At 41.7% G+C, this 23,992-nt stretch overlaps 1 protein-coding gene across 1 annotated transcript in view; it reads right to left on the bottom strand.

The window, feature by feature from the left end:
• Positions 1–23,053, bottom strand: part of BTK (Bruton tyrosine kinase) — a 103,350-nt gene extending 80,297 nt beyond the window's left edge. The window contains exon 1 of the mRNA XM_033943900.1: positions 22,547–23,053. The gene's annotated coding sequence lies outside the window, so the exon portion shown is untranslated. The remainder of the gene's footprint in view (positions 1–22,546) is intronic.
• Between the last annotated feature and the right edge of the window lie 939 nt (positions 23,054–23,992).

Below are 23,992 nucleotides of genomic sequence, written 5' to 3'. Positions count from 1 at the left end.
ATTTTGAAACATATAAAATGGTACATCTCTAAACAGTATGCTTACAGTTAGACAACATTTGAATGTGTAAATGTACAGAAAAAGGGGCACTTTCACTTCTAAGTTGCAGCATATCAACTCTACTCTGAGTCTGAACACATTTTCTCCACCATCAAGCAAGAGTGAGTCTGACTAAGCCACTGAAAAATTCTCAGCCCCACTAACAAAGTTGGGGAAGTCTTCATCAAGGGCTATACACTTATCCCCCCCCCCCCTCTATTAAACTGTGATGAATGGCCCACGCTGTTCCCGACATTCATAGGAACTGTATGAGCGTCGGGAGCAGCATGGGCTATTCAGCGCTGCTCACCGCGCTAAAAACTACTATCGCAGTTTCATAGAAGAGGGGTTTAGTCTATTGATTTTCCACTTTTTTCATTCTGTCAGAAAAATACAGAATGAAAAAATGGAAATTGCTGGACTAAGTGTATAGCCTTCGATGGAGGCTGCCACAACTGAGAACTTTTCAGCTTTTATCCTTTCCCTTGCATACTCCCAATATTTTCTGGTTGGAGAGAAAAGTGAACATTTGAATTTTTTTCCTTCCATTATTTCTTATGGGGAAATTCGCTTTGATATATGAGCGTTTTGGATTACAAGCATGTTTTTGGAACGAATTATGCTCGTAAACCAAGGTGTTACTGTATTTTGTATTAAAGTTTTTGGGTTGTGGAACGAATCATCTGAGTTTCCATTATTTCCTATGGGGAAATTTGCTTTAATATACGAGTGCTTTGGATTACAAGCATGCCTCTGGAACAAATTATGCTCGCAAACCAAGGTTTTACTGTATATTGATTAGTATTCCTAAATTAAACAGTGAGCTGAGAAGGTTAGACATTTGGAAATCATTTATGCCATCATTTCAATTCATATTCATTGTCATCTTTTTCACTGTTTTTGTACTTTATAAGATATGTCACTATACTACACTGGCAATACATCTTTTGCATGTTAGGCTTTTTCACATATGTTTTTTAACATATGTTTCTTAATATAGTTTCCTATAGGAGCTCCTTGATTGAATTCATTTTGACAGACTAGGACAGTAACCTAGAAGTTAAGGTATGGATACATTTTACATGGCTTAGGAAGGGTTTTGTTGTAGCATTTAAGAATTATTTTTCCTTTAAATAAATTTAAAAATGTATTTATTTTGTAACTAATTTTAGTCAGCTTCCACTGATACATTTTTAGTTATCTATTAATAATATATATATATTTTTAATAAATATACAAATATGGATATTAATGAAGTCTGGGTTACTGATATCTTTAACATTTATCCTTTGTATATTTAGGTCTTCTTTTACTAAGCTGCACTAGAGATTTCTACCGTGGCCCAGGGGGCTAAATGCTCTGACACCACTCTGATGTTCATAAAATTCCTTTGAGCGTCGGAACAGCGTTGTAGCATTTAGCGCCCTGAGTCGTGGCGTAGCAAGAGTGAGAGGCGCCCCTCCTCTGCCCTTTTTTCCACCCCCCCTCACTCCTTTCCCCTTCCCACAGTGTGTTCGCACCCCTTCCCTACCCCATACCTCTTTTAACTTCTCCGGTGCAAGCAGCATCACAACTTGCTGCTTGCATTGGTGTTGGCTTTCCCTCTGATGTCACTTTCTAGGTGCGGGACCCGGAAGTGATGTCAGAGGGAGAGCCGATGCCAGTGCAAGCAGCAGGTTGGATTTTCTGCTCACGCCAGCAAAAGGATAGAGGTATGGAAGGGGAGTGAAGGCATGCTCTTGGGGCAGACCGCTCTCTCCCCCTACTGTGCCACTACATCTACTGCGGTTTAGTATTTGATGTTATGAACATTCCCCCCTTTTTACTAAGCTCAAAGTGCTAAATGCTCTGACGAAGTAGCGTCAGAGCATTTAGTGCCTCGGGCTGCAGTAGAACCACAACTTAGTAAAAGGAGGCCATTATCTTTTATTTTACTAACCCATATTTGCTATAGACACTATCTTTAATAGAAAGAAAAATATGACTGATCACAATAATTTTAGGTTTATAATATTTCTTTTAATAACACATTCTCTATTTTATAATGTATTGTGTGTTTATTAATTTAATGTTTTTAATAGACCCTCTCCTTACACGGACCATGTCAGTTCTAATAAACCCTCCCTTTTACAAGAGGTTTTTAGTAGAGAATAGCACGGGGAATAAAATCTGTCCCCGTCACTGCCCTGTCAACGGAACACTGTCCCCTTCACCACCCCGTCCCCACCGTCCCCTTGACCGCCCCATCCCCAAACCTGCCGTCCCCTTCACCTCCCCGTCCCTGCAGCATCCACCCTTCCCTCTCACCACCTCACCACCCTTCAGTGGCCCGAGAATTTCCCTCCCTCCCCCTTATCTTTGCGGTGTAAAGAAACTTAAGGGAGGAAAGGCGCGCAGTCACCGATTGCGCACGCGGTTCCTTCTCTCCCTCCGGCCAAATCTATCTCCCTCCCTCCTTCCCTCTTACCTTTGCGGTGCTTTAGAAAAGAAACTGATGCCTGCGAAGCCTACCTGTGCCGCACTGCAGTCGCTTGTGTGTGGGCAGAAGCTTCTCCTCTGACAATTGTCATTTTATAAACACAAATAAAACAGAGCAAGGTTCAACAAAACCCATCTCCCCTCCCTTTCACAAATATCCCCTTCACTATTGTGAAAACTGAACAAACCAAATTACTACAGAATGCTACATAGAAAAATCAAGCTAACAGAATACTTTAGTCACACATGGCAAGAATAATGTTAGGGGAGTGCAACTAGGGCAACTGCCTCCTGGTCAGAGAGAGAGAGCCCTAAGCCAGCTGAAAGCTAAAGAAGAACAGCCTGGATTTTGCGGTCCCCAGTTATGTCTAATACCAGCTCTAGCAGGATACATATTTCAAATCTGAAATATTCTAATCACAAAAAATACAATAAATTTATTTTTTTTCTTTTTGTTGTCTGGTAATTTTATTCTTCAAATCACATTGGTCTCAGGCTTTGGTTTTAGGTTCCTTCTGTCTTCATCGTGGCGTGGCTGGCTCCTGAAGGTAAAATAGGCGCAAGAGGAGCTGGGGAGAAGATGCCGAGTCTGACACTGGTCCAATTTATTTTACCAAAAACTGGATGGTGGAAGATGTATATCAACAGTGACAAAAACAAGTACTACAACAAGTTGATAATTAGAAGTTTTACCTATTAGGAGGAAAAGATCTCAGATTTTACCACATAGGGAACATGTATGTTTTCTCCCTATATATTTGTGGCATATGGTTTCTTTCATTGATCAAAAACCTCCTCTATTAAAGATTTAAATTTTTTTTTTTTTATATCATAAATTTTATTTAATTTTTATCTTTTTATCTTTTTATAGTAGTGGAATGAAACTTATTTGTAACTATAATTATTAAAAAACTTTATAAAGTGCAGAGAGAGTTACTTATCTGCCTCTTTGTGTATGTTGAAACATCTTGTGAAAGTGCTGCGTGCTTTAAACGAAAGTGCTTCAATAGAAGGTGCTTCAAAATAAAGTACTTTATGCCTGAAAAAAATTGCACATAGATAGAGATAAAGTGCAAATGCTTAAAGCTGCCACAGTATTCCACATCAAACTGGCAAAAAAACAGCACTTATCTCAAGAAGCTAACAAGCTATTAAAGTGCAACGTGCTCTTGAAGTCACTCCAACAACTTAAAGGCTGGAAACAGCACTCATACAGCAACAATTCACTGTCTGTTCAATCATCTACGGGCCCCGTTTCGCCCCAAAAGAAGGGGCTTCATCAGGAAACACACTAAATATAAATACGATTAGACACACTTAACAATAAATAAAATGGCTATGTTAAATTGAAAAAAATCAAATTTCTTTGATGGAACAAACGATAGACCACAATTTAACAATTGTATTTCATGAGATGACAAAGGTCGATCAGATAAATTTACTACATTAGAAAATCTTCCCAGGCCTCATCTGATTCCTTTTGAATTTTTGACTAATATTACCAGATTAGCCGTCACTGAAAATTTTTTTATGTTCAACAATGAACTTTATTTGCAAATATCAGGTGTAGCGATGGGGGCAGCATTTGCACCCTCCATTGCTAACCTATATATGAGCAATTTTGAAAAAGAGTGGGTACAACATTCTCCCTTCGCAGAAAAAGTTCTATGTTGGTATCTCTTTATTGATGATATCTTCATGTTATGGGGGGGGGAACCCTATCAGAGTTAAATTAATTTTATTCTTGGTTGGGTACTTGTGATACACACATTCAATTCACTTTAAAATCTAGTTACGAATAAGTTTCATTCCACTACTATAAAAAGATAAAAAGATAAAAATTAAATAAAATTTATGATATAAAAAATTTAAATCTTTAATAGAGGAGGTTTTTGATCAATGAAAGAAACCATATGCCACAAATATATAGGGAGAAAACATACATGTTCCCTATGTGGTAAAATCTGAGATCTTTTCCTCCTAATAGGTAAAACTTCTAATTATCAACTTGTTGTAGTACCAATTTATTTTACCACAGGAGGAAGACTTTTCACTGCTCCCATGAGGCAGTAAAAGGTCTTATCTACATTTCCGCGGGGCGGTGAAAGGTCTTGTCCCCATTCCTGCGGTAAACCAGTTGCACATGTCTCCATTCCTGCAGATTTACTGTGGTGACCCGTGGTTTACTGCGGTAAACGGTCCCCGTGTCATTCTCTAGCACCGCTGGCACGCTGAATGCTCTGCACTGCCCAGATGCTCATAGAGGTCCTATGAGCATTGAAGCAGCGCAGAGCATTTAGCGTGCCAGCCAGCACTAAAAACCTCTTGCGTGGTTTTGTAAAAGCGGGAAGGGATTCCATTTTGATGTCAACCTATTCTTGAAGGCTCATGCTTTTTTCTACATTTTATTCAAACATTTACAAATCGTCTACAAGGCCAGATCCAGTGACTTCACTTTCTATTCCTAACTCTTCCAATTTGCATAAATGTACTGCACCAGTTTGTGGCAAGGAATGCATTTGCATTTTGAAAGCTGAAGTTGTCATTTGCCTCTCATAAGGCTATCCATTATTCTCAAATTAGTACGTTAGAAATTCTTCAGACAGAAGTCATCCACTGCACTATCCCCTCCCCCCTTGGTTGTTTCCTGTTAATTTGAAACTTTATTCAATTTAATTTTGACCATCAATCATTAATAGCAACTGCAATAATGAAGCATTAGGCACTCATAAGGATGAGTTTACCAAGTTATTGCCTGTCTTTCTTAACATGGTGTCTCTCATATCTCAAGTTATTCTGCTGAGATGCAATGTAGAAAAAATCCTGACCACAAGAAAAGAAGCAGTATTAACTACTGAGTTTTACAAAGGATTCTATACTGAGCTAAAAAAATTTTAAAAAGAAAAAGGACTGGAGTTACTGAAGCGTGATACCAATTTGTGCTGAGTACTGAGGTGAAAAGGGGAGGAACTGTTCCAGGTGCCTGTGCACAAGAACTGAGCGTTAGACACAGCTTTTGTGTGCAGTAGGGCTGCTCAATTCAGGGAACAATTTTTCAATTCGATTCGGCCTTTTGAATTGATCTTTTGATTTGATTTGCTTTTCCCGCCCAAACAGGCATTTCTTTTCAAACATCTGGCGGGTTTATTTTATAGCCTTTTCACCCATGCCACCCACCTTTGCCCTCTCCAACCCCATCCTCCTGTGCAGTAGTTTTCCATCCCTCCCTCCCATCCCCCTTTGCAGCAGCACTGACCCTTCCCACCATGAGACCTGACATACTTCCAGGCACACTAAAGCAGCAGCAACGGTGGCAGTGGCCGACCTTGAAGAAGCAGCGCTGTGAACAGGCTGCTTGTGGCCTGCCCTGCCAGGGCTTCCCTCTACGGCATCATCAGTGACATCATTGATGATGCTGCAGCAGAAGGCCCCGGCGGGGCAAACCGTAATCAGCCAGTTCAGTGCATTGTCTCTTCAAAATCGGCCTCCGCCGCTGTTGCTGCTACTTTAGGAGGTATGTCAGGTCTCATGGTGGGAGGATTAGTCACTGAATCGGTGAGTCCGATTTTTCGGACAACAAATCAATTTGGTGGAGACAGTGGCATAGTAAGGTGGTGGCGTGGGAGGGAGGGGGGCAATCTGCCCCACCAATTTGCTGCCCATGTCGGCTTTATTGCTCTCTCTGACATCACTTCCAGGACCTGCACCTGGGAAGTGATGTCAGAGAAAGCGACAAAGGGGGCAGTAAGTTGGTGGCTGCTCATACCGAAGTTAAAAAGGTACGGGGAAGGGTTGAGCATGTGTGGCAGGGGAGCAGGGAAGGGGTGCAGGGGAGGGGCCCTGGGCGCCGCTCACCTTTGCTATGCCACTGCACACCCCATTTTGAGTTATATACTAGTACAGTTAGGTGCCATGCCTCAGTGAACAACATGCAGCCAGATGCACGTGCAGATTTTGACGAGTGCCAATTAACTTCAAGAATTGGTTGTTAGCACCCAAATTATTGATAGAGGCTTGTTAATTAATTTGTGCATATATCTTGGGTGTGTGCACAAATCCAGGTGTCATATATTAGTATAGAATCTGGGGGTAAGCGTGGTGTGACCTCCTCATGCCCTGCCCGCAAGCATGCCCCCTTAGTCACAGGAATCCAGAAGGATATCTCAGCCCTATTGCTTCATTTACCTGATGGTTCTGTTTGGCCCTGTAGGTGCAGTTCTATAAGTGGATACCTGCTTTTAGATGCCCTGATGCTGTATGATAAGAGTCTCTTCTATAACAGCTTCTGGGCTTCCAAATTTCATTATAAAATACCAGCATAACCCAGCATTGATGAGCTTTACATTTATGTGCCTGCAGTCACACCAGCCATAGACCTGGAATAACAGTGGTCACACAAATGTGGTAAGAGTGTATATAATTCACAGTATTTTATAAGAGGGACTGCTAACACCCAAGAAGAGAATGATGTGGAGCCATGAAGCTTACCAGTTATTCCACACTTTTCTTAACACTTTTTGTTTCAGTGAGGCAAATGCAGCTAGTAAATGGGCACAAGTATAGGAAAACCATGCCATTGTGACATCACTGATGAAGTTGGCGCTTAGGCATTGGTGGAATGAGGCATTATGACATCACAATACAAGGGGCAGCTACAAAGTTCTCAGCCCAACCAAGAAGAGAATGATGTAGAGCCATGAAATTTACAAGTTATTCCACACTTTTCTTGACACTTTTCATTTCAATGATATGAAATGAAAAGTGTCAAGAAAAGTGCGGAATAACTTGTAAGTTTCTTGGCTCCTTATCGTTCTTTTTTTGGTTGGGCTAACTTTTCAGTGGCCCCTTATAAGTTGTACACATAGCCTCACCCCTATATTTCCTTTGCAAATACTCCCTTGCATTTATGTGCTCTGTGACTTTACATACATATTTTAGTTTATCATTTGCACATATAGCCCCACCCATGCCCTTTCCGTGCTCCGTCCATGTGAATGCCCCATGCATTTGTGTGCTATGTGATATACACATGCTTTTACAGAATAGCATTTAATTGCTTTGCTGCCACTTACTGGCATCAGTGCACACTTACCCGAAAAAATTACAGCATTCTGTACATCTATATTCATAAATGTGCCACAAATACAGGTGCTCAGTTATAGAATTACCCTTTGAGTGTAATTCTCTAAAGGGGTACCTGTTTTTAGGCACCAAGAACACATCTATTGGATCCTATTCTAGAAAGAAAAGTATGCCTAGGCCAAAAATGTGCTTATATGTTGGCATGGTCACACTAGTCATACAGACGATAAACATGCGCACACCTAGATTGTTATATAGTATTTTATAATCCACATGTGTAATTTGTTGCCCTGTCCACACTCCTCCCAAACTCTGCCCATGCGAATTCACCCACAAAGTACACACCTTTGCATCTAGGCACAATTTTTACAGAATAGAGCTTATAGTTATTTACATCCATAAATTAATTAATAGAAAAACCAACATTTACAGTATGTGCATTCTTGCCATCTAAATCTAGGCAGCTTTTTATAATAATACTCTCTATGTACTATGATGCACCTAGGTTCGAATCAGATTACTATTAAAGACCTAAGGCGAGCTTAGTTTAATTTCGATTTGATGTACCACTCTTTGGGTATATTCAGAGCTATGTACAATCTACTATAATAAAACCCTAAGCGTGCATGCGCACTCTTACCGGCGTGTTCCGTGATCCCTGATCTGTAGGTTCGTAGCCGGCAAGAGTGCGTATGCATGCTAGAAGACACCAGGACTCCTCCTCCCAAGCACCAGCCTCGCTGACCGGCTTCGGCCCCACGGGCCTCTCATGGAGCCCACCTTCCTGCCCAGCATGGATGGCGGTGGTGGCAGCAAAGTCGGGAGCGGGCCAGTACCAGGGCGATTTGAGGCGGCTGTTGGATTGAGGCGCGCGCAGCGGCTGTCGGCACGTGCAGGCCGCGGCGTCTTGAGGCGGCTGTCGGTGTGTGCAGGCAATTGAGCTGTGGCGAAATCGGATGCTGGACAGGGGGAGCAGGTATGGGGTGCTGCTGGACAGGGAGAGCATGAAAGAGGTGCTGCTGGACAGGGGGTTTGGAAACAGGAAGAAAGGCCTACTGCTGTACAGGGGGAGCAGGGAAGAGGTGCTGCTGGACAGAAGGGGGGTAAAACGAAGGGAGAAGGGCTGCTGCTGGACAGGGGGAGCAGGCGAGGAGTGTTGGTGGACAGCCGAGGAAAGAGAGAGACAGAAAGAAAGACAGACAGTGGGAGGGAGAGAGACAGAAAGAAAGAAAGACAGACAGACATATATTCTAGCACCTGTTAATATAACGGGCTATAAGACTAGTAATAATAATAATAATAATAATAAACTTTATTTTTGTATACTGCCATACCAATGAGTTCTAGGCGGTTTACATCAAGAAAAGCTGGACAATCCGTGAATCATATAAATACACCATATATACATATCATAAATACAATACTAAAACAATTAAGTAATGAATTTATCATACAGATAGGTTTTCAATGCTTTTCTAAAATCATGATAAGATTGAGCTTGAGAAATTAGGATATTCCACCAAGTATTAATTTTACTAGCCTGGAATGCTACAGTTTGATCAAAAAATCTTGTGTAACGACAAGCTTTGGGTGATAGAAATGCAAACCAGTAAGATTTGCATGTATTCACGTTTGTTCTATGAAATTCAAAATGAAAACCAAGATAACCTGGAGCTAAACCAAATAATACTTTAAAACAGAAACATCCAAATTTAAATAAAACTCGTGCATCAAACGGCAATCAGTGAAGCTGTCTATAAGAGCTAACATGGTTGTATTTTTTCAGCCTGAAGATCAAACGAACCACTGAAATCATAAAAGGAAAGGAACGCCAGTCACTATAAAAAGGAAAGAATAGAAGAAGGGAAAAAAGTTGTATATCAAGGACAGGATCTGGATCTGGATGACCTGCTGTGTGTCTGCAAACCCCCTTTATAAAAACCCACAGTGCCATATCTGCTGGCGGTAAGGGCCCACCTCGATGTTTTTGAAGATGATTGAGATTAATGCCTTGAAGTTCATGTACAGCAAAAGCAAAACTCTTTAGATTTTTGATAATAAATCTATCAAAGAGAAATACTGGGAAGAAAGGAGAAGGTTTTGGCTGAATGTTTGAAATGTTATTTTATTTTGGGGCAGTTTACTGGAAATACCACTTCTTCAGAAAAAAAAAATATGGTGATAGTGATAAGATTCTGCAGCAGCTATGTCAAATAAGATCCCAAGACACAAAAATAATAATAATAATAATAACTTTATTCTTATATACCGCCAACAATCTTGCGACTTCTAGGCGGTTTACAATAAAGAGAAGTGGTTTACAATATAGAGAAACTGTAGATACAATAAAGAGAAACTGTACATACAGCGAATTAAAGGGTATAGCATTGTACATCTGGTAATTCCAACATTAATAATATTAACAGCTGTTCCAGTTACTAAAAGAACTCACAGACACCACATGCTATCTGACCAATAGCAATTCCCTCCCCCCAACCCCCCCGTCCCCAGCCACCCTCTTAGCCACATTCTTCAAAAGCAAGATCGCAACTATCAGAGCTTCGTTCAATGGGACACCTACACAATGGGACCCCCTCCCCCCCCCCCCGAGAAAGAATCAGTTGCAGCAGACAGAACCTGGTCTCACTTCTCACCCATACAATGGTCAGACTTCAACAAACTGTATAATAAATACAGCCACGAAGCATGTGACCTTAACCACTGCCCCCATAACTACTGAAAACCTCCAGTACACTATTAGAAACATAGAAACATAGAAAAATGACCGCAGAAAAGGGCTATAGCCCACCAAGTCTGCCCATACCAAAATACCCGCCCCCCCTGACTTTACTCCCCTAGAGATCCCACGTGAATATCCCATTTTCTCTTAAAATCTGATACGCTGCTGGCCTTAATCACCTACAGTGGGAGTTAGTTCCAATGATCCACCACTCTTTCGGTGAAGAAGTATTTTCTGTAGTCGCTATGAAACTTCCCTCCCCTGATTTTCAGCGGATGCCGTCTGGTGGTTGAGGGTCCTATGAGACAGAAGATTCCATCTTCCGACTCGGTACGGCCCGTGATGTACTTAAATGTTTCAATCATGTCTCCCCTCTCTCTTCGTTCCTCAAGTGAGTACAGCTGCAATTTATTCAGCCTTTCTTCATACGTGAGATCCTTGAGCCCCAAGACCATCCTGGTGGCCATTCGCTGAACCGACTCAATTCTCAGCACATCCTTCCGGTAGTGTGGTCTCCAGAAGTGAACACAATACTCCAAATGAGGTATCACCATTGATCTGTACAGCAGCATTATGACCTCAGGTCTCCTGCAGACAAAACCTCTAAGGATACAACCCATCATTTGCCTTGCCCTGGAGGAAGTATTCTCCACTTGATTGGCAGCCTTCATGTCATCACTAATGAACACCCCTAGATCACGTTCCGTTGTGGTCCTGGCCAAGGTCTCACCATTTAATAGGTACGTTCTGCGCGGATTCTTCTTACTCAGGTGCATTACCTTACACACTTTCTAGCATTGAAATTTAGCTGTCAAGTTGATGACCACCTTTCCAGCAGTAGTAGGTCCTGCGTCATATGATCAGGCAAAATGCTTTTACCTACTATGTTGCAAAGTTTGACGTCGTCGGCGAACAGTGATACCTTTCTTCTAAGTCCTTGGGTCATATCGCTTATGAATAAGTTGAATAGAATCGGGCCTAAGTCCGAGCCCTGCGGCACTCCACTGGTCACACCTGACGTTTTGGATGGGGTACCATTTACCACCACTCTCTGTAGTCTACCGCTCAGCCAATCCCCAACCCATGTAGTTAGAGTGTCCCCTAATCCCATCGATTTCAGCTTGTTCAATAACCTGCGGTGTGGGACGCTATCAAAAGCTTTGCTGAAGTCCAAATATACTACATCCAGTGACTCTCCGGCATCCAGATGTCTAGTAACCCAGTCAAAAAAGCCAATTAGGTTAGATTGGCAGGATCTGCCCTTGGTGAATCCGTGTTGGTAGGTTTTCCTCGTCCAGGATTTCTGTTTGATCAGTTTTTCCATGAGCTTGCTCACTATAGACGTGAGACTCACTGGTCTGTAGTTTGCTGTCTCTGTCCTGCATCCCTTTTTGTGGAGTGGGATAACGTTAGCAGTTTTCCAGTCCAAGGGGACTCTTCCTGTGCGTAGGGAAAGATTGAAAAGCACCGATAATGGTTCCGCCAGGACTTCACTCAACTCTCTGAGCACCCTGGGATGCAGGTTGTCCGGTCCCATGGCTTTGTTTACATTGAGTCTGGATAGTTCGTAGTAGACACTACTGGGCATAAACTCAAAATCTTGAAACGGGTCTTTCTGGCTGTCTCCCGTCCAAAGCTGTGAACCGGCTCCCGGAGCTTCACAGGTGAAGACTGAGCAGAAGTATTCGTTTAGTAGTTCTGCCTTAGCAGAATCTGATTCAGCAAAATTTCCGTCTGATTGCTTCAGGCGTTCTATTCCTCTTTGTTTCTTTTCCTATTGCTAATATAACTAAAGAAAGATTTACCCCCTTTCTTAATGTTCCGTGCTAGATCCTCTTCTATTCGGAGTTTGGCCTCTCTAACTACTTTTTTGACAGCTTTAGATTTATCCAGATAGTCTTCTTTCGCTTCCCGTTTTCTTAAATGTTTGTAGGTGATAAATGATTCTTTTTTCTTTTTAACCAGGTCCGCAATTTCTGTACTGAACCACTGGGGTCTTTTGTTTCTCTTGCGTTTGCTTACTGTTCTTATGTAGCGGTTTTTTGCTTCTTGTAGGGTGGACTTCAGAGTTGACCACATATCCTCCGCACCTTACTCCTACAATGGATACAAACTTTACTCACAGATTGTCTTTTCCCACAAGACCTTAGCGAAATCATCATAACTCCGATCCTAAAAGACCCTAAAGGAACAACAGGCCAACCATCCATAACAGACCCATAGCCTCAATCCCACTTTACGTCAAGCTAATGGAAGGCCTCGTAGCCAAAGCCCTAACCTCATACCTAGAAAACCACAACATACTTCACCCCACACAGTCTGGTTTCAGAACCAACTACAGCACTGAGACCCAACTAGGAACACTCATGGCCACCGCTAGAGAACACCTCAGCACAGGAAAGAAAATGCTGATCATACAACTAAACCTCTCCGCAGCTTTTGACCGGGTAGACCACGACATCCTTCTACAAACACTGGACTCAATAGGAATCTCAGACAAGGTACTATCATGGTTTAAAGGCTTCCTACAATCCAGAACTTACAGAGTCAAAACAAACAGGGAAAAACCAGAACCATGGTCCAACCCCTGTGGAGTACCCTAAGGATCATCTTTATCTCCCACACTCTTCAACCTATACATTGCTTCCTTCAGCTCCTGCCTAGACAAACAAGGCCTAACCTCCTACAGCTATGCAGATGACATCACCATTCTCTTACCCTTTAACCAACCAACACCGACCACGATAGGCACAACACACAAAACACTTGAAACAGTAGCTACATGGATGGCAGAACACAAACTAAAACTTAACCCTGATAAAACAAACTTCATCCTCTTAGAAAATAGCAAAACCCCAACTGTAATAAACCTAATAATTAACTCGGTCTCATACCCCATTCAACCCACGCTAAAACTATTGGAATATTGATTGACAGAGGCTGTACCATGTAACCAGAAATCAACAAAATAATAAAAATATCATTCACAACTATGAGAAACCTAAGGCAATTTCAAAAATTTTTCGACAGAAAACAATTCAAACTTTTGGTACAATCTCTCATCCTAGGCATAATAGACTATTGCAACACACTATATCTCCCCTGTCTAGCAACCATGATAAAACAACTACAAACAATACAAAACACATCCTTAAGACTCATCTACTCATTGAAAAAATACGACCACATCACAGAGGCATACCACGACTCTCACTGGCTCTCTATACAAGCTAGAGTACATTTCAAATTCCTCTACCTACTATTTAAAGCAATAAATGGAGACAGCCCAACCTATTGGAACAACCGACTAACTCAATCCACCTCAACCAGACACAGGAGAACCCTCACACCATTCATACACCCGCCAACCAAAAATGTCAAACCAAGAAAAATATATGACAACCTACTGGCCACCAGAGCAGCAAAACTGGACAGACAGTTCACTGATCTGCTGTCTTCGAACACAGACTACAAAACCTTCAAAAAAAGAAACAAAAACCCTACTCTTCAAAAAACACATAAAACTTATATAACAAAAACAGATCCTCCCAAGCATCACCTACGTTACTATCTACTCCTTAGCAAACCAAAGATGTTCAAACCACTCCTTATGTATCTCCTAATATCAACAATTCTCATGGAATCCACTTTATGTATTTTGTAATATCATGACAATCGTATGTAATCCGCCTTGAACTGCAAGGTAATGGCGGAATAGAAATCACTAATGTAATGTAATAAAAAGAAAACACATGGACCAACATTTTAGAAAGGCCGTCCAAGTCAGAGCATCACAAATGGAGGTTCATCTCACATGTATTTTAGAACAAGATATACGTAGTTTGTTCTAAAATACATATATGATGGGCATCCAGGTGGAAATGTCTAACATGAATCTCTATTTTGCAAACTGAAACATTCAAATTATAAACAGAGAAAACAAGGGACATGGACACCTGTAGGGTAGCATAGGAATGACATGTTATAAAATGGCCCTGCAGATCCTCATGAAGAGCTGAGGGATACCCTAATGGTTAAAGAAGTGGATTGAGAATCGGGGGACCTAGGTTCAAATCTCCCTTCAGCTATTTGTGATTTTTGTTTTTAATTGTGAGCTCTTCAGGAACAGACAATGCCTCCTGTACCTGAATGTTATCAGTTCAATTGCTTTCAGGCTTGTGTGTGTCTTATATATTCAGGTACAGTAGATATTTCACTGATCCTAGAGGACTAAGAATTACTTTAAAACAAAAAAAAAAAACAAAAAAAAACCTGAAGTGGAATCTGAACCTGGGTCCTCTGCTACTCAGTCTATTGCTCTAACGGACCATTAGGCTACTCCTCAGATTTGTATTCTGCTTTTTGCCAGGAATGTTCATAATACCTGAAGCTGTCTTAGAACCTAGTATCCCTTGCTGGTTTCACATTCAAAAGGACAGGGAGGGTGGGGGGACAGTTAGTGGATATTTTCCTTAATTACCCTGCAATATACTTTTCTTAATTTTCCTTCACTTTCTCCCAAGGGGTAGTTTCCTTATTCCTTTCTTAGGTTCATCTCTCCACCTCTGTCCTTAACACACTGTCACCATGCCATTTGGGGTCAGGCTTCTCCTTAGTAGCAGCCCCCCCCCCCCCCAGCAGGGTGCAGGTAATACTATAATATTTTCTAGAGTGGTATTTGTCTACTACTACAAAATGTTTCTTATTTGAATATCCATTCTGCCAGTCCAACCATTGTTGCTGCACCAGCCCCCAGTAGCTAGAATCATTCAGGCTGTATGCTCTGCAAGTGGAGTCTGGTCTCATTCAGTTGAAAATGTCCTCTTTTATCCAAGCTTGTGCTGGGCCCCAAACATGCACACCACCTGGAGGAGAACATAAAGGTACCAAAACTTCCATAAGGCCCACACACCAAGTGCCTAAGGTAGCGATCCACCCTGCTTAACTTGGACACCTTTTCATCTCCCACTTTCCCAGGCTCAATACACAGATCCCACAGAATCAGGGACTCACATCCACTTTGATTCCTTCTCCTCAGCAGCAGTCTGAGGAGGACAATTGGCAGCCTCTGCACATGTGAATGATACGGTCTATATCTGTGCTCGAAGGAGAGCATAAACTCCTTACTGAGCTGCAAGTTCTACAACGTAGAGTAAACAGGGGTCTGTGGTGTTACACCAGCAATGAAGAGGATCCTACTTTACTTATCAGATGTGTGGCATGTTATCATTACATTACTGACAAAAGTTTCTCTGTTAACACCCCAGGCCAGAGCTTCTGCAGGGTTAGCAAATAGATAGAGATAACAGAAAGAGAGTTCCTTCTACTGAATCATTATAAAGATGAATTTTGCTGACAAGAAAACTAACAAAATATGAGTAAATAGCTTCTGCATTTTAAATGGGCTGGGTTTACTTTTCCGTTTCAGGTTTATTAGAAGTTTGATTAATCACTTATTCAAAATTCTAAGCGATGTACAAAAATTAAAATTACAAATTGCAGGGGGACAGAATAAACAATTTGGACTAACCAGACAGAACATACAAATCAAAAGGGGAAAGAACTACAATTGTTGATGGTAAATAAGACAAATAAGGAAAAAACAACAGGGTGGGTAAAAGTGGAAGACTTAAAATAAGTCAGAAAATAAAGGCTTTTAAGCATTTCTGTTTCATTTAAAAGTAAAGCTAGAATAAAGTCACAGAACTGCCACATTTCTTCACTTTTCAGCTGACTTGGGCTCTAGATTTCTTCAGATAACTGGGCTTGGGGATTGCCACCAACTGTGGTATGTTTTATTTGTATTTTGTAGGGGAGGAAGTGACTAGGAAGGATGAATGTGCGGCTGCTATGGCTGCCCATCATTAGTCATGAATTTGATATACCTGATTTAGAACCTTCTTATGCTAAGTTTAAAGCCTCCCTTAAACCCATTTTCCCAGGCTTTTTGATAATTCAGCTTAACCCTTATTACTTCTGCTCTCTTCCTAGTATATTCCTTTCCTAGTGTTCATATCAATCTCTTGCATTTTACTGCTGATCTACTGTACTTGCTCTCTCTACATCATGGGCTCCTTTTACTAAGGCGCGTTAAGCGTTTTAGAGCGCGCTACAATATCGCACGTGCTAAACGCTAATGCCTCCATAGAGCTTACGTTACTATTTTTCATTTAGTGTATGGTTAGAGTGCGCTAAAAACGCTAGCGCACCTTAGTAAAAAGAGCCCCATGTTCTCTCCTAACCAAGAATAACTTGTTTGCTGACTTTTAAGAACATAAAGAACCTAAGAATAGCCTTACTGGGTCAGACCAATGGTCATCAAGCCCAGTAGCCCGTTCTCACGGTGGCCAATCCAGGTCCCTAGTAAGATGGTGAGATGGTGGAGACTATAGAGGATTGAATTATTGTTTCTGGTGGAGTTCGGTTTGTCAGGTGTATGAAATGGAAAAAACATTGGCAATCAAGAGAGGTTATTATAAGAAATTTAAAGAGGTGTGGAGACCATTAATTGAGTATTATAATAAATAAATAATTATATTTATCCCCATTAAATATATGTAGGGGGGAGGAGGGATGGGTGGGTTTTATGACATTATGAGGGGTAATATATGGAAAGGGAGGGAGGGGAGATAGTTTATGGTATAAAATGAATGTAGAGTTTCAAGTGAAGAATGTATAGTATGACTTGAATTATTGTACACTTGTTTGCATAATGTAAAAACGAATAAAGATATTTAAGAGATGGTGGAGATGAAGAATGTATCTGAATTTAAGACAGCTTGGGACAAGTATGTTGTATCTCAAAGGGAGAGAAGGGGATAGTGGATGGCATGGTGAGGCAGACTAGATAGGCCATGTGGTCTTTAAGTATCTGCCTTCATTTATCTATGATGCTATATAAGTAGCCATGGTTAGCGCATATATGGGACTGCATAAATATCTGTCTTATCTTTATGTATAACCCATGGCCGCTTAAGTGATAAATATCAACTTAAGTATGTGTTAGCTTGCTTAAAAATAATTGGATATGAAAAGCCAAAGCCCGCACAGGTCATGGCTTTGAATATCCAGGAATGACACCATTGGTGCTGACAACTAAATATTAATCCCAAGATTAATTATATTGAAAAAAATAGTATTCAATAAGAAACAAAAGGAGAGATGGAAATGGTGACATGAAGCATCATTGGGTGCAAGAGATGGAGCCAAACTACTGGAAAAGGGAGTATAGGCGATCTACTCCACAGAACAGGGCTGACTGAACATCGAGAAGGTTATGCTGACAGGAGAGAAGTGAGTGAGCTGGTGTGCGTGGAATAATTAGTTGGAATAGGAAAGAAAGCAGGCCAGAGCAGAAAGCCTGATATGCAAAACTGAAGACTTTGAAGGGGATTCGATAAGAGATGGGGAGCCAATGTTCTTTAAGTAGCAGGGTAATGAACCAAATATAATTTTTTGCACCAAAAACTAATTTTACAGAGGTGCTTTGGATCAGTTAAAATCTTTTGATATGTGAAAGTTGCAGTCCTTGATATAGAGAAGTACAGTAATTCAGCATACAAGTACGAAGGAGTGAAGAAAGAGGCATGCAGCTTTGCTTTCTTTATTTCTGTTCCCATTCTTTGGCATTCTCTTCCAAATGAGTTACATTGTGAACTTATTTGGGTCTCTTTTGAAGACCTATCTTTTTGGTCTAGCTTTCCCCTTGAATACTTAATTTGTGGGAGAGCCTGCTCTGAGGCAATTATTTGACTATTTTATTTTTATTTCATTTATTTTTTAATGTTTTATTTTAACTTTTAATCTTTTTACTTACTATAATGGCACTCTTTTCTTTTCACATATTTTTGTAAGCCAAATTGAGGTTGTAGCAAAGTGCAGACCATAAATATTAATAAACAAACAGAAAAACATAAACATTCTAAAAAATTAGCATGGTGTTATAGAATACCCGCATTTGCATACCTAACCGCTAACAGTTTGGCACCAGATTTTATACCAGCTTTGGGAAGCGTTTTTTAGTGCAGGCCAGTGCGCTGAATGCTCTGCGTTTCTCCTGATGCTCATAGGAACTCTATGAGCGTCGGGAGCAGCGCAGAGCATTCAGCATGCCAGTCTGCGCTAAAAAACGCTTCCATGGTTTTGTAAAAAGGGGGTTAGTATGGATAATAACAATGTCTAATATTGGGCACCCTGTGCTGAGTCTGGCCCTTTATTTTCGATATCAGTGTAGAATGCACTTGTCTGTATTTCAACCACATTACTTATACACGGCAGCTCCAGCTGCAACACAATTGATTTCTTGTGCTGGAATATTTAGTGTCGCAAGCCTACCACCTCTGCACTGTTGCCTGCAATGGTTCCCACACGTGGACAATGTGGTAAGCTATGCTATACTGCCGAACACTCCACAGTTAGCTACAGTATGTATTTTTGCTCTATCCTTGGTGAACATGGCAGAGGAGTGGAAGATTTTATTAGACTGTTACTACTACTACTACTACTAATATTTATCACTTATGTAATGCTGAAAGGCATACGTAGTATTGTACATTTTGACATTTAATAGATGGTCCCTGCTCGGTAGAGCTTACAATCTTATGTTTTTATCTTTACTATTAATGTATTTCTCCCCTTCTTTCCGCATATTCATGTTATGTTTCTTATATACTACCCATTTCTATAATTATATTGTAAGCCGTTTAGAAATTATGATTGGCAAGATATCAAATTTTAATAAAACCTGGAAAACTTGGACAGATAGACATGACATATAGGGCTGGGGATGCAGAAACCAAAATGAGAGGAGTTAGGAGTTGAAAGCACTCTCGAAGAGGTAGGCTTTTAACTTGGACTTGAACACTGCCAGAGAACGAGCCTGCTAGTTTGCTTTACACTGCGTTGAATCACGTTTTTTGCAAATAAGGTGCTCTATAAATGGAAATGTAAAGTGAAACACCCATCAGAGATGACAGGCTGACACAGCATCCAGATGAGTAAGAAGTGGTCCAGACTCTCCCTATTCAGTCCTCTTTCTGGATCACAATTCTGGTGCTGCAGCTATGCTTGTTAATGCGCTTGGCTCTGCTATGTTCTTGGGTGGTGGTGGGGCCCACCCTGCATCTATTGCCTGCCCTGTTGCTGGTCCAACTGGTGGTCGGCATTGGTGTGTCTCCCTCCCCAGCTGGTAGGACATGGGATGCCCACAGGAGTGTAGCCATGAGTGGGACTGGTTGAACCTGGGTCTCTCCACTTTTGCTGCTTCCCCCCACCCTAGCAGTCAGGTGCACCATTGCTGTAGCTGACAGGGATCCCCTGCCAGTTGAAAAGCGGTGAAGCTGTTTCCAAGCTGCTGCCTAGCACAGGTGATAGAAGGAGCTCATTTATTGTTTCAGAAGAACATAAACGCCTTACTGAGGAGCGAGTTCTACTATGTAAAATAGAGATAAACTGGAATCTATAGCATTACACTAGGAATAAGACTGGGCAAACTAGATGAGCCTGTGTTACTTAGATGTACTAACCAGACAACAAAGAATAACAGCTCTGCATATAACGAAAAGGAAAAGAGCAGTCGGCCTGGTCTTCAAATGAACCACACTTTATTAACAACCACTGATTAGAACCATCCGCTGTCACATCATGTGACTCAAGCCTGCATCAGGAGTCCTTGCAAGTGACAAATCAATTAAAAATCACTGGTAGATGGAATACTAGATCGTTTTTCTCTTCATGCCAAATTTAATTTTATGATCTGGCATTCCATCTACCAGTGATTTTTAATTGATTTGTCACGTGCAAGGAGTTCTGATGCAGGCTTTTTAGCCGAAACACAGTCGGTGTCGAGTCAGATGATGTGACAGTGGATGAATCAGTGGTTGCTAATAAAGTATGGTTCGTTTGAAGATCAGGCCGATTCTGCTCTTTACTTTTGGACTTACTTAGATGTACGGCATGTTATCATTATATTGGTGACAAAATACTAAGTTTATCTGTCAACACCTGGGGTCAGAGCTTCTGCAGGGTTGGCAAATAGAGATAAGATAAAAAGAGAGAGATGGAAGGAGAGTTCCTTCTACTGAATCATTATAAAGATGAATTTTGCTGACAAGAAACCCAACAAAACATGAGCAAAATCTCTTCTTTTTTTTTTTTTTTTTTAACTGAATGGGTTTAGTTTTCCTATTCACAGGGTTTTTAAACATTTTTGTCTCATTTAAAGGTAAAGTTAGACAAAGGGCTCCTTTTACTAAGGTGCGCTAGCGGTTTTAGCGCGCGCTACATGCTAACGCCTCCATAGAGCTTGCATTAGTAGTTTTCGTGTAGCGCGGGGTTAGCGCGGGCTAAAAACACTAGCGCACCTTAGTAAAAGGAGCCCAAAGTCTCAGAAATGTCACACTTCTTCACTTCTCAGCTGACTTGGGCTCTGGGAGTTCTTCAACTAATTGGGCTTGGGGATCGCCACCAACTGTGGTTTGTTTTATTTTTATTTTGTTGAGGGGAGGGGGGAGGAAGCGGATAGGCAAGGCAAATGACAGATGCTGGGGGGAGGGGAAGAAAATGGGTTTCTTTGTGCCTAGTGCACATCCATGTCAATTTTTGTACCTCTTCCTCTTCCCCCCCCCCCAATCAATTTAGTTCTGGCTATATCATTGCTGTTCCCCCAGCATTGCTGTTTACCAGCTACTGTCTCTCTCACTCGCTGTCTATACATACAGGACACGCATATGCTTCATTTTATATATAGTGAGATTCTAAATGCTCTTGTGCTTACTGATATACTGTCTCATGCTGCAAAATCCATGCTGAACAAGGCAGGTTTTAAGCCAGATCCATGGGTAGAATGTTACAAAGGGATTTTTGGAAACTGCAGAACTTATTATAAATAGAAACCAGTGGAATACCTTTAAATAATCACAATCAACTCTATTCCACAAAATAATGGGCACTCAGTCAAGTGGGGGAAAAGCCTCAGGGCTCAATCCAGGACCACTGCCCTCACAGACCTCATATGTGCCTCTTCATAGGCAGAAAACCCCCCATACTAAATTTTTCTCAAAGTATTCAAAACTAATGTAACAAGTCCTAGCAGAGTTCTTTCTCTCAAAATTTCAAAATTGTGCAAAGGTGCTGTAATGTTCCAATGTTCATTTATCACAACTCAATATGTTTAAATAAAGACTTAGGGGTCCTTTTATCAAGCTATGGTAGGGGTTTAACGCGCGGAATACCATAGAAACATAGAAACATACAAAAATGACGGCAGAAAAGGGCCACGGCCCATCAAGTCCCCTACCTTCACCCTACCAGAGAGCCCACATGCGTATCCCATTTCTTCTTAAAATCTAGCACGCTGCTGGCCCTAATCACCTGCAGTGGAAGTTCATTCCAATGATCAACCACCCTTTCGGTGAAGAAATACTTCCTGGTGTCACCATGAAAGTGCCCGCCCCTGATTTTTTAGTGAATGCCCTCTTGTGGCCGAGGGCCCTTTAAGAAAGAAGATATCATCTTCCACCTCGGTACGGCCTGTGATATATTTAAACGTCTCAATCGCGCGTTAAACCGCCTGCCGCGCTAGCCGCTAACGCCTGCCCTGAGCAGGCGTTAGTTTTTTAGCCGGCCGCGAGGGGTTAGCGCGTGATGAAATGTCCGACGCGCTAACCCCGCTAGCGCGGCTTGATAAAAGGACCCCTTAACTTAGACTTCCATCGTCTGTCCTCAATATTAAAGATGCAGACGACCTATGTTTGAAAACAAGTTCTCTGTGCTACTTGCAGAACTGTGCTGTGATTAGTGGGCAGACCATGTGGGTAAAAACTAACCATAGAATTTATTCCAGTGTGGGTAGTCTTTTACTCCTGTAATGCCCAGTGGCACACAAGGTTTCAGACACTACAGTGGTCAGTGCTATGGCACATAACACTCACTACTAAACATGGTTATACTTCTGTGAACCTAAGGCTCAGTCCTTCATGCTCAGCAATCATTAAACCAGGTTCAGTTCCCACTGCAGCTCCTTATGTGACCCTGGGCAAGTCACTTAACCTCCATTGCCCCAGTTACAAAATAAGTACCTGTATATAACCTGTAAATCACTTTGATTGTAACCACAAAAGTCAGTATATTAAATCCTATCCCTTTCCCCTCCCCCCTGCCCGGATGGTTGTCAAATGATAGGGAAAATGGTAAAAGTGAAATACTCACTGGTGATTCCAGCCACCAGGTTTGGTGGAGGCTCTGCGGATCCCACTTCCAGCCGGGGGTCTCACGCCTTCTCTCTGTAGAAGTCTGTTCTGTTAGCACTCACCCGAGCTGGTTTCCCTGCTCTCTTGGTTATGTTTCACTCCTGGTGAGTTCTGGATGTGATGGTGATCAGCCACTTTAAGGTATCTTGGCCCCCACCTTGGCAGGAGGGAGGGTAACTCTGGCTTAAGATAAGGCTGGTGGTTTTTATGACTCCAAGTATCTCAGCCCTTCCCTTTATCCTAACTTTAGCGGATCTGGTTATGTTATTCTCTGCTGGAGATACGTGCTGCTGTGTTCCTACCTCACTCCTTCATCATGTATGCACATACCACAGAGCCCTCAACTGCTGATCTTTACTTTAGGGGATTTCTTTGTCCTGTTGCTTGGCTTTATCTCTCTCTTTTATTTTTTTTTTTTTTAAATCATAAACGTTCAGCCAGGCTAATTCTCCTCTTGCTCTAGACCCGGGAGAGAAGGCTGTATTAAGAAACCTCACCCTTTCAGAAGGAACTAGCTGCTTTTTTTTTTTTTTTTTTTTTTTTAAGAAAGAGTTCCTCTTTTTTTATTTCCTGAGCAGAATCAGCAATTACTTCTGTGTTATTTTGTTCTGATACACATTATGGTATCTTCAACAGTGCCACCATGAGTCTGGTCTGGAGAGTGTCCACAGACCCAGGTTTTGTTGTCTCACTTCTGGTGCTCTGGCAGAGCAGGTGTATGAAGAATGCGGAGGGAGGTCAATGGATAAGACATAAAAAGGCATGTGGGAAAGGACAAGATTATATAAACATAGAAACATAGAAATAGACGGCAGATAAGGGCCACGGCCCATCAAGTCTGCCCACTCTAATGACCTTCCCTATTTATCTTTGCGGATAGATCCCACATGTCTATCCCATCTGGCCTTAAAATCTGGCACGCTGCTGGCCTCAATAACCTGGAGTGGAAGACTATTCCAGCGATCAACCACCCTTTCAGTGAAGAAGAACTTCCTAGTGTCACCGTGCAGTTTCCCGCCCCTGATTTTCCACGGATGCCCCCTTGTTGCCGCGGGACCCTTGAAAAAGAAGATATCTTCCTCCACCTCGATGCGGCCCGTGAGATACTTGAATGTCTCGATCATATCTCCCCTCTCTCTACGTTCCTCAAGTGAGTAGAGCTGCAACTTCCCTAACCGCTCCTCGTATGGGAGCTCCTTGAGTCCCGAGACCATCCTGGTGGCTATTCTCTGGACCGATTCCAGTCTCAGCACATCCTTGCGGTAATGCGGCCTCTAGAATTGCACACAGTACTCCAGGTGCGGTCTCACCATGGATCTATACAGTGGCATAATGACTTCCGGTTTACGGCTGACGAAACTCCTGCATATGCAACCTATGATTTGTCTTGCTTTGGATGAAGCTT

Source organism: Geotrypetes seraphini, chromosome 5, assembly GCF_902459505.1.
Source record: "Geotrypetes seraphini chromosome 5, aGeoSer1.1, whole genome shotgun sequence".
NCBI classification, from domain to species: domain Eukaryota; kingdom Metazoa; phylum Chordata; class Amphibia; order Gymnophiona; family Dermophiidae; genus Geotrypetes; species Geotrypetes seraphini.
The sequence above is the reverse complement of the archived record's forward strand: the minus strand, read 5'-3'. Positions and strand labels throughout refer to the sequence as shown.